At 36.7% G+C, this 9,494-nt stretch overlaps 1 non-coding gene across 1 annotated transcript; it reads left to right on the top strand.

Annotated features, from left to right (window-relative positions):
* Positions 1 to 1,866: 1,866 nt before the first annotated feature.
* TRNAC-ACA (transfer RNA cysteine (anticodon ACA)) lies at positions 1,867 to 1,938 on the top strand. The gene has a single exon. It is a non-coding gene; the product is annotated as a tRNA-Cys (tRNA).
* The last annotated feature ends 7,556 nt before the right edge of the window (positions 1,939 to 9,494 follow it).

The raw sequence follows: 9,494 nt of genomic DNA, 5'->3' as shown, positions 1-9,494 counted from the left end.
AAAGTGAAAATGAGAGAAAAAAAAAAAAGTCATTTCTCTTACTTTCCTTTCCCTGAGATCCTTGTTAGGGTCTCACTGGGAGGCCTGTCCTATAAATACATCAGAAGATAGGCTAATAAAGCAATTTTCTGCAACATTGTTAAGTATTATTATGGTGTCTCTAATTCATTTAAGTCTATTAAACCTAATCTTGTAACATTATAATATTTTTAATTTTTCAAAGTGTACATCAGATTTTAAGACTAGAGTAGAAAAAAGGCATATGCCCGATTTTTGTATAATATATCTGAATCCTCAAATTACTGGTGATTTTTTTCCTAGCACTTGGTTTGAATCTAGACCTATTTGAGTTGTTTTTATTTTATTACTCTGCTTTAATTCTTGGATAGCTATCTTAAACTTCTTAAACAATTTTCTGAGTTATAAATAGATTGTAATTGTTCTTCCGACCTAGTTTGGGCTTCAAAGAAAACTCCTTGAACCCTCATTTGTCATTTTTAAAGTAACAGTTTATGCATTTCCATATAACTGTGACAAGATTAATAAAATACAGGTCTGCATCCAACAAACTGAGCTTCTAGGATATATAATGTAACCTTTCTCAATTTTAAATACATTGACTCAGTTCTCACAGTGAGCTTATGGTGTATGAATTTTATGATTTTCCCCATTTTACTCAATTTTTTGAAGGTTCAGGAGTTTCTTTGCAGCCACATGACTATCAAGTAGAAAGTTAAGTCCCAAGTCCAACAAGTTTTGCTTCAGTGCACTAGGGGTGTAACCGTTCTGCTAGTTGGTGTAAAGTGTTACCATCTGTATAATGTTTTCCCATGAGTTAGTTCAGTTCAGTTCAGTCGCTCAGTCATGTCCGACTCTTTGCGACCCCATGAATTGCAGCACACCAGGCCTCCCTGTCCATCACCAACTCCCGGAGTTCACTCAAACTCACATTAGTTCAGTCACTGATTCTTCATGTCCAACTCTGTGACCCCATGGACTGCAGCATGCCAGGCTTCCCTGTCCTTCACCAACTCCTGGAGCTTACTGAAACTCATGTCCATTGAGTCGGTGATGCCATCCAACAATCTCATCCTCTGCTGCCCCCTTCTCGTCCTGCCTTCCATCTTTCCCAACATCAGGGTCTTTTCCAATGAGTCAGCTCGTTGCATCAGGTAGCCAAAGTATAGGAGCTTCAGCTTTAGCATCAGTCCTTCTAATGAATATTCAGTACTGATTTCCTTTAGGATTGACTAGCTTGATCTCCTTGCACTCCAGGGGACCTCAAGAGTCTTCTCCAACACCACGGTTAAAAAAGCATCAATTATTTGGTGCTCAGTTTTCTTAATGGTCTAACATTCAACACTGGAAAAACCATAGCTTTGACTAGACAGACTTTGTCAACAAAGTAACGTCTCTGCTTTTTAATATGCTACCTAGCTTTATTGTAGCTTTTCTTCCAAGGAGCAAGTGTCTTTTAATTTCATGGCTGCAATCACCATCTTCAGTGATTTTGGAGCCCAAGAAAATAAGGTCTGTAACTGTTTCCATTGTTTCTCCATCTATTTGACATGAAGTCATGGGACTGGATTTCTGTGAAATATATCATATTTATTTTGAGGGGCTTGCCTAATGGTACAACAGTGAAGAATTTGCTTACATATGCATGAACATGGGTTCGATCCCTGGGTCAGGAAGATCCCCTGCAGAAGGAAATGGCAACCCATTCCAGTATTCTTGCCTGGGATATCCCATGGAGAGAGGAGCCTGGTGGCCTACAGTAAATGGGTTCAAAAAAAAAAGTCAGACATGACTGAGCGACTAAACAACAACAGTAAAATTATTTCTTAGGGACTTTGAAATGTCTTTTCCCTGGTGGCTCAGACGGTAAAGCATCTGTCTACAATGCAGGAGACCCAGGTTCGATCCCTGGGTTGGGAAGATCCCCTGGAGAAGTAAATGGTAATCCACTCCAGGACTATTGCCTGGAAAATCCCATGGACAGAGGAGCCTGGTAGTCTACAGTCCATGGGGTCGCAAAGGGTCAGACACAACTGAGCGACTTCACTTCACTTCACTTCACTTCCTCCAGTTACAAAGTAAAATAGAAATTTTACACCTCTTTTAAATTTAATGACTATCTAGTGTATTCCCCACACTTGTATCTTCAAATCTACTGGGAGGGGATGCTATTTAAAGAACCAGGGTCTCCTGCATTGCAGGCAGATTCTTTACCAGCTGAGCTACTTCAGTTCAGTTCAGTTCAGTAGCTCAGTTGTGTCTGACTCTTTGCGACCCCATGAATCGCAGCACTCCAGGCCTCCCTGTCCATCACCAACTCCCGGAGTTCATTCAAACTCATGTCCATCGAGTCGGTGATGCCATCCAGCCATCTCATCCTCTGTTGTCCCCTTCTCTTGCCCCCAATCCCTCTCAGCATCAGAGTCTTTTCCAATAAGTCAACTCTTCGCATGAGGTGGCCAAAGTACTGGAGTTTCAGCTTTACCATCAGTCCTTTAGCATCAGTCCAGGACTGATCTCCTTTAGAATGGACTGGTTGGATCTCCTTGCAGTCCAAGGGACTCTCAAGAGTCTTCTCCAACACCACAGTTCAAAAGCATCAATTCTTCGGTGCTCAGCTTTCTTCACAGTCCAACTTTCACATCCATGACCACTGGAAAAACCATAGCCTTGACTAGATGGATCTTTGTTGGCAAAGTAATGTCTCTGCTTTTTAACATGCTATCTAGGTTGGTCATAACTTTCCTCGGGAAGCCCTATTCAAAAGAACACTGCTACCCAATTTCTGTGCTCAAGTTGGCATTTGAGTTAAAATGTAAGAATTAAATGATCATGCGAAAGTTTGGTTTTTAGCAGTGTTCCACTGAAGGGCAGATGCTGACCCCTTGGGACATTAGATACAATCTAGGGAATCACCAACCAGTATGAAAAACTTTGCTTTATGTGAATATGAAAAGAAAAACCTGTTTTGATTTTGTCTTGAGGTGTTTGCAACCTGATTAAGAAAACAAGGCATCCACCCATTAACTGAACAGACAACTTAAGGCAACATATACCCATGTGACACATTGAGTGGGGTCATGAATTTTGAAAGATTTTTAACATCTTTGTGAATTAAGTTAGTGTTTAGTAATATATGAATGCAGTATATATGCTTATATATAAAGGTACTGAAAAAAAAAAATGCCTGCACGACACTGTTAATGTACCAATTGCCACTGAGCAATATGCTTTAAACATAGCTAATTTTAAGTTATGTAAATTTTACCTTGATGAGTAATCTGCATTTATTGTATGCATAAATAATAAAACTTTATTTCTTTATTAGATGTTGAATGAATAGAAAGTCAGTCACTACTTTCAGATAGGTTTTAGGGTATAGAGAGATTATTTTCACTGACTTCAACAATGAGCAGTCACTGTAGCCAAATATAACCAAAGCTAATATTTTAGTGACACGTTCCTCAATACAGCAACATAAACTTTATTATTTTTGGACAAATATATTAAGTAAATTAAAGTTATATAAATGCATAAGCAGATGTTATACAGAGGGAAATCTTCAAAAATAGTACAATGTCTTAAGAATAATATATTTAAACATCCATTTAGTGAATACACCCAGGATCATTTGTAGATAAGTAAATCTACAGTTTATTTCATCACTTTTCATACAAGTAACTCATTAGCAATATAAGCTGAAGCAATTATATTTAAAAGTTATTCTAAATTTGGACTACAGTAAACCAAACATTAAAATCAATTTTACAAATGACTGTTGATGAAAAAGATTTTAGCTACCTTCTCAGTAAAGTGGGCTAATACAAATGTAGTCTGTAAAAGAAATATCCTTTTAGAAATTGTTATGAAGTTTTTTATTATTCTTAATCTGTTTATATAAATTCTATCAACATATAATTTAACTGAAGTCAGTTTTTTCAGCATGTTTATGTATGTAAAAACACAATTTTTCAATTGTGTCTTAGAAACAAAAAATAAAATATTTGTTAAATAATAGCTTAACATCATTAAAATCTCATAAGAAACTGGCTGGATGTTTTCAAATGTTAAGTCATTTGTGCTTAATTGATTTTTTTTATCATGGATTATGATTTCTTATGTATACCACAATTGACAGATATAGCACAGATACTCTGAAACACTGAGTTTCAAACTAGGAACTTATACTTTTCTTAGAATATAATTTAATGTGAAATAAATTTGAAAATTAAAATGTTTTTAAATCATTAGCCATATGATTTTTCCTATTGCCTCTGTTCCCAAAAAGACACTCCAATTATTTGTAGTTCTGTGTTGATGAAAGAAACAATGGGAAAACAAGGTGAAAACTAAAAATTATCCAAAGGAAGTCATGAGGAATATTTAATATAGATAGAGATCAATTACAAGTAGCACTGTATGTTCACTCAGAATTATATGTTTCTAGTAATGAACTCATACCACCTTTAGAAAGACTGGATATAAATCATTGAGACTTGATCAAATAAAAATCTAAGGAACAGATTATTATTGTTAGGTGGGCAAATAATGATTTCAATTTATTTCAAGACAAAATGAGAACATAATTCATGAGTTTAAAGAAAGTTACTTTTTTACTCTTTTGTTTGTTTGTTTAAACTTGGAGGCTTTCCTAAAAGCTATAGACAATATAATCCCATGTAAATGGCATTATGTTCTCTGATCAGTGAGTCTGTCTATCAACGTTTATTTTCATGGAGTGAAAATACCCACCCTTCACAAGAAGTCACATTTTTATCTAATTATCATGTTTTATTAAATTATAAAATTATATACAATTTATATTTATAAAAAGCAACATGCTAAAGAAATAGATAAAATCTAACAGCATATCTGCAAGTTATTTTTCTCCCACCAAGTTTAGTGAACTGCCTCCCATTGACTTTCAATAATCTATACTCAGGCAATTAATCCCCTGAAGAAACCATCTTAGGGCACAAATCTTGGATTCTTGGAGTCAACTAATGTTGAATTATTGAAGGTGTTGTGATTGGAGCCTTACAAAATACTGCATTTCTCAAAAAAAAATAAGCAACATGCTGTAATTTTTTAGCTCTTTTAATGTTTTACTTCAATGCAAAACTCAGAATATCTTTTCATAGAAAAGCTTAGAATATTTTCATGGATTTGCATGATGCAATAGCTCAACAGTGACAAAACAGCTTACAGAGTAAGACTTAAGAGTGTGATTAAAGACATCACACTAGCAACAAATAGTGGAATTGATGGGCGGAAGGATATGGAGTAGATACCCATATAGAATGTTCACAATACTTTTTGTTGGATGTACTGTGTATAGCTAAGCACTGCTCTGCTTATATATATTTATAATATGGTCATACATTTATTTTTAACCGTGCTGATTTTGGATTTAGCCAAAAATCCAAATGTTAGGCAGTGTAAGCCTTAGTTTTTTCAGATAACTTATTAGAAAGAAAAATGATTTGGAGAAAGGAGGAATGATGAAAATATTACATGTTTTAACAATGATCCACAAAGCTTTCGTTACCATCTTAACTATTTAAAGTAGCCTACTGTGATAATCTATTCTGAGTTTTTCTTGGCTATATGTTAAAATCTTATAAATTCAGATATATTAGTTATTAGGTAATGTATAAAATTCATTCTTCTCTCAAATTATAATATTATAATGAGTCAAAGTATGCTTCTTATAGAGCAATGGTCTTCTTGTAGTGATTCTTGAAATGGATTTTTATTATAACCTATTTATCTTAAATGTGAAAGAAAAAAAAGGAAAAAGCATTGTTTCTAAGTCACTATCATTTTATTTCTACAAGTCACATCATTCTCATTTTTCTGTTTTTCTTTTGGAAATTATTAGGAGTAATAAAAAATCTTTTTTTGTATACATGTTTTATTTCTGATAGGAGGTACAGCAGATAGGCTCATTAAATTACTCTATGTGGTACAACATAAATGATGCTGGAACTGTATCACAAAAAAAGTCCCTAAATGCTGCCAGTTCTTAAACTTTACAAGGCTGCTCAATTTTCTGTCTCCTGACTTAACTTGTACCTTTTATTTCTATACCCCACCTTTAGTCTAGTCATCTAGATGCAGAGATTTTCCACCTTCCCAGAACATGAAGTTCATTTCCAAATTCATAATAGAGCTATAATTTTATTTCTATCTTATTTCTAGTTTGTTATACAGCATGTGAAATGCCATGCTGGATGAAACAAAACCTGGAATCAGGATTGCCAGGAGAAATATCAATAACCTCAGGTATGTAGATGATACCAACCTTATGGCAGAAAGGGAAGAAGAACTAAAGAGCCTATTGATGAAAGTGAAAGAGAAGAATGAAAAAGCTGGTTTAAACTCAATATTCAAAAAAACTTAAGATCATGGCATCTGGTCCAACCACTTCATGGCAAATAAAGGGGAAAACAAAGGAAACAGTAACAGACTTTATTTTCCTGGGCTCCATGCACACTGCAGATGGTGACTGCAGCCATGAAATTGAAAGACACTTGGTCCTTGGGAAAAAAGCTATGACAAACCTAGAGAGCACATTAAAAAGCAGAGACATAACCAACAAAGGTCAGTCTAGTCAAAGCTATGATTTTTGCAGTAGTCATGTATGGATGTGAGAGTTGTACCATAAAGACAGCTGAGTGCTAAATAATTAATGCTTTTGAACTGTGGTGTTGAAGAAGACTCTGAAAGAATGTGGTCCACTGGAGAAGGGAATGGCAAACCACATCAGTACTCTTGCCTTTAGAACCCCATGAACAGCATGAAAAGGCAAAAAGCTAGGAAAATAAGGATGAACTTCCCAGGTTGGTAGGTGCCCAATATGCATCTGGTGATCAGTGGAGAAGTAACTTCAGAAAGAATGAAGGGATGCAGCCAAAGAGAAAACAACACCCATTTGTGGCTGGGACTGGTGACAGAAGTAAGGTCCCATGCTGTAAAGAGCAACATTGCATAGGAACCTGGAATGTTAGGTCCGTGAATCAAGGCAAATTGGAAGTGGTCAAACAGGAGATGGCAAGAGTGAACGTCGACATTCTAGCAATCAGTGAACTAAGATGGACTGGAATGGTGAATTTAACTCAGATGACCATTATATTTACTACTGCGGGCAGGAATCCCTTAGAAGAAATGGGGTAGCCATCATGATCAACAAAAGAGTCCGAAATGCAGTACTTGGATATAATCTCAAAAACAACAGAATGATCTCTGTTCCTTTCCAAGGCAAACCATTCAGTATCACAGTAATCCAAGTCTATGCCCCAACCAGTAATGCTGAATAAGCTGAAGTTGAACAGTTCTATGAAGACCTACAAGACCTTCTAGAGCTAACACCCAAAAAAGATGTCCTTTTCATTATAGGGGACTGGAATGCAAAAGCAGGAAGTCAAGAAACACCTGGAGTAACAGGCCAATTTGGCCTTGGAGTACAGAATGAAGCAGGGCAAAGGCTCATAGAGTTCTGCCAAGAGAATGCACTGGTCATAGCAAACACCCTCTTCCAACAACACAAGAGAAGACTACACATGGACATCACCAGATGGTCGACACCAAAATTAGACTGATTATATTCTTTGCAGCCAAAGATGGAGAAGCTCCATACAGTCAGCAAAAAAAAGACCAGGAGCTGACTGTGGCTCAGATCATGAAATCCTTATTGCCAATTTCAGACTGAAATTGAAGAAAGTAGGGAAAACCACTAGACCATTCAAGTATGACCTAAATAAAATCCCTTAAGACTATGCAATGGAAGTGAGAAACAGAGATAAGGGACTAGATCTCACAGAGTGTCTGATGGTCTATGATCATGACATTGTAAAGGAGACAGGGATCAAGACCATCCCCAAGAAAAACAAATGGAAAAAAGCAAAATGGCTGTCTGAGGAGGCATTACAAATAGCTGTGAAAGAAGGGAAGTGAAAAGCAAAGGAGAAAAGGAAAGATATAAGCATCTAAATGCAGAGTGCCAAAGAATAGCAAGAAGAGATAAGAAAGCCTTCCTCAGTGATCAATGCAAAGAAATGGAGGAAGAAAATAGAATGGGAAAGACTAGAGATGTCTTCAAGATAATTAGAGAAACCAAGGGAACATTTCATGCAAAGACGGGCTCAATAAAGGACAGAAATGGTAGGGACCTAACAGAAGCAGAAGATATTAAGAAGAAGTGGCAAGAATATAAAGAAGAACTGTACAAAAAAGTTCTTCATGGCCCAGATAATCACGATGGTGTGATCACTCACCTAGAGCCAGACATCCTGGAATGTGAAGTCAAGTGGGCCTTAGGAAGCATCACTATGAACAAAGCTACTGGAGGTGATGAACTTCCAGGTGAGTTATTTCAAATCCTGAAAGGTGATGCTGTGAAAGTGCTGCACTCAATATGCCAGCAAATTTGGAAAACTCAGTGGTAGCCATAGGTCTGGAAAAGGTCAGTTTTCATTGCAATCCCAAAGAAAGGCAATGCCAAAAAAGAATGTTCAAACTACCGCACAATTGCACTCATCTCACATGCTAGTAAAGTAATGCTCAAAATTCTCCAAGCCAGGCTTCAGCAATACGTGAACTGTGAACTTCCTGATGTTCAGGCTGGTTTTAGAAAAGGCAGAAGAACAAGAGATCAAATTGTCAACATCTGCTGGATCATCAAAAGAGCAAAGAGTTCCAGAAAAACATCTATTTCTGCTTTATTGACTATGCCTAAGCCTTTGATAGTGTGGATCACAATAAACTGTTGAAAATTCTGAAAGAGATGGGTATACCAAACCACCTGACCTGCCTCTTGAGAAATTTGTATACAGGTCAGGAAGCAACAGTTAGAACTGAACATGGAACAACAGACTGGTTCCAAATAGGAAAAGGAGTATGTCAAGGCTGTATATTGTCACTCTGCTTATTTAACTTATATGCAGAGTACATCATGAGAAATGCTGGGCTGGAGGAAGCACAAGCTGGAATCAAGATTGCTGGGAGAAATACCAATAACCTCAGATATGCAAATGACACCAACCTTATGGAAGAAAGTGAAGAACTAAAGAGCTTGTTGATGAAAGTGAAAGAGAGTGAAAAAGTTGGCTTAAAACTCAACATTCAGAAAGCTAAGATCGTGGCATCCAGTCCCATAACTTCATGGCAAGTAGATGGGGAAACAGTGGAAACAGTGGCTGACTTTATTTTTTTGGGCTCCAAAATCATTGCAGATGGTGATTGCAGCCATGAAATTAAAAGACGCTTACTCCTTGGAAGGAAAGTTATGACTAACCTAGGCAGCATGTTAAAAAGCAGAGACATTTCTTTGCCAACAAAGGTCTGTATAGTCAAGTTTTTCTAGTGGTCATGTATGGATGTGAGAGTTGGACTATAAAGAAAGCTGAGCACTGCAGAATTGATGCTTTCAAACTGTGCTGTTGGAGAAGACTCTTGAGAGTCCCTTGGACTGCAAG

This window comes from Bos mutus, chromosome 16 (genome assembly GCF_027580195.1).
Source record: "Bos mutus isolate GX-2022 chromosome 16, NWIPB_WYAK_1.1, whole genome shotgun sequence".
Taxonomy (NCBI): Eukaryota; Metazoa; Chordata; class Mammalia; order Artiodactyla; family Bovidae; genus Bos; species Bos mutus.
This window is presented reverse-complemented; position numbering and strand designations above follow the sequence as displayed.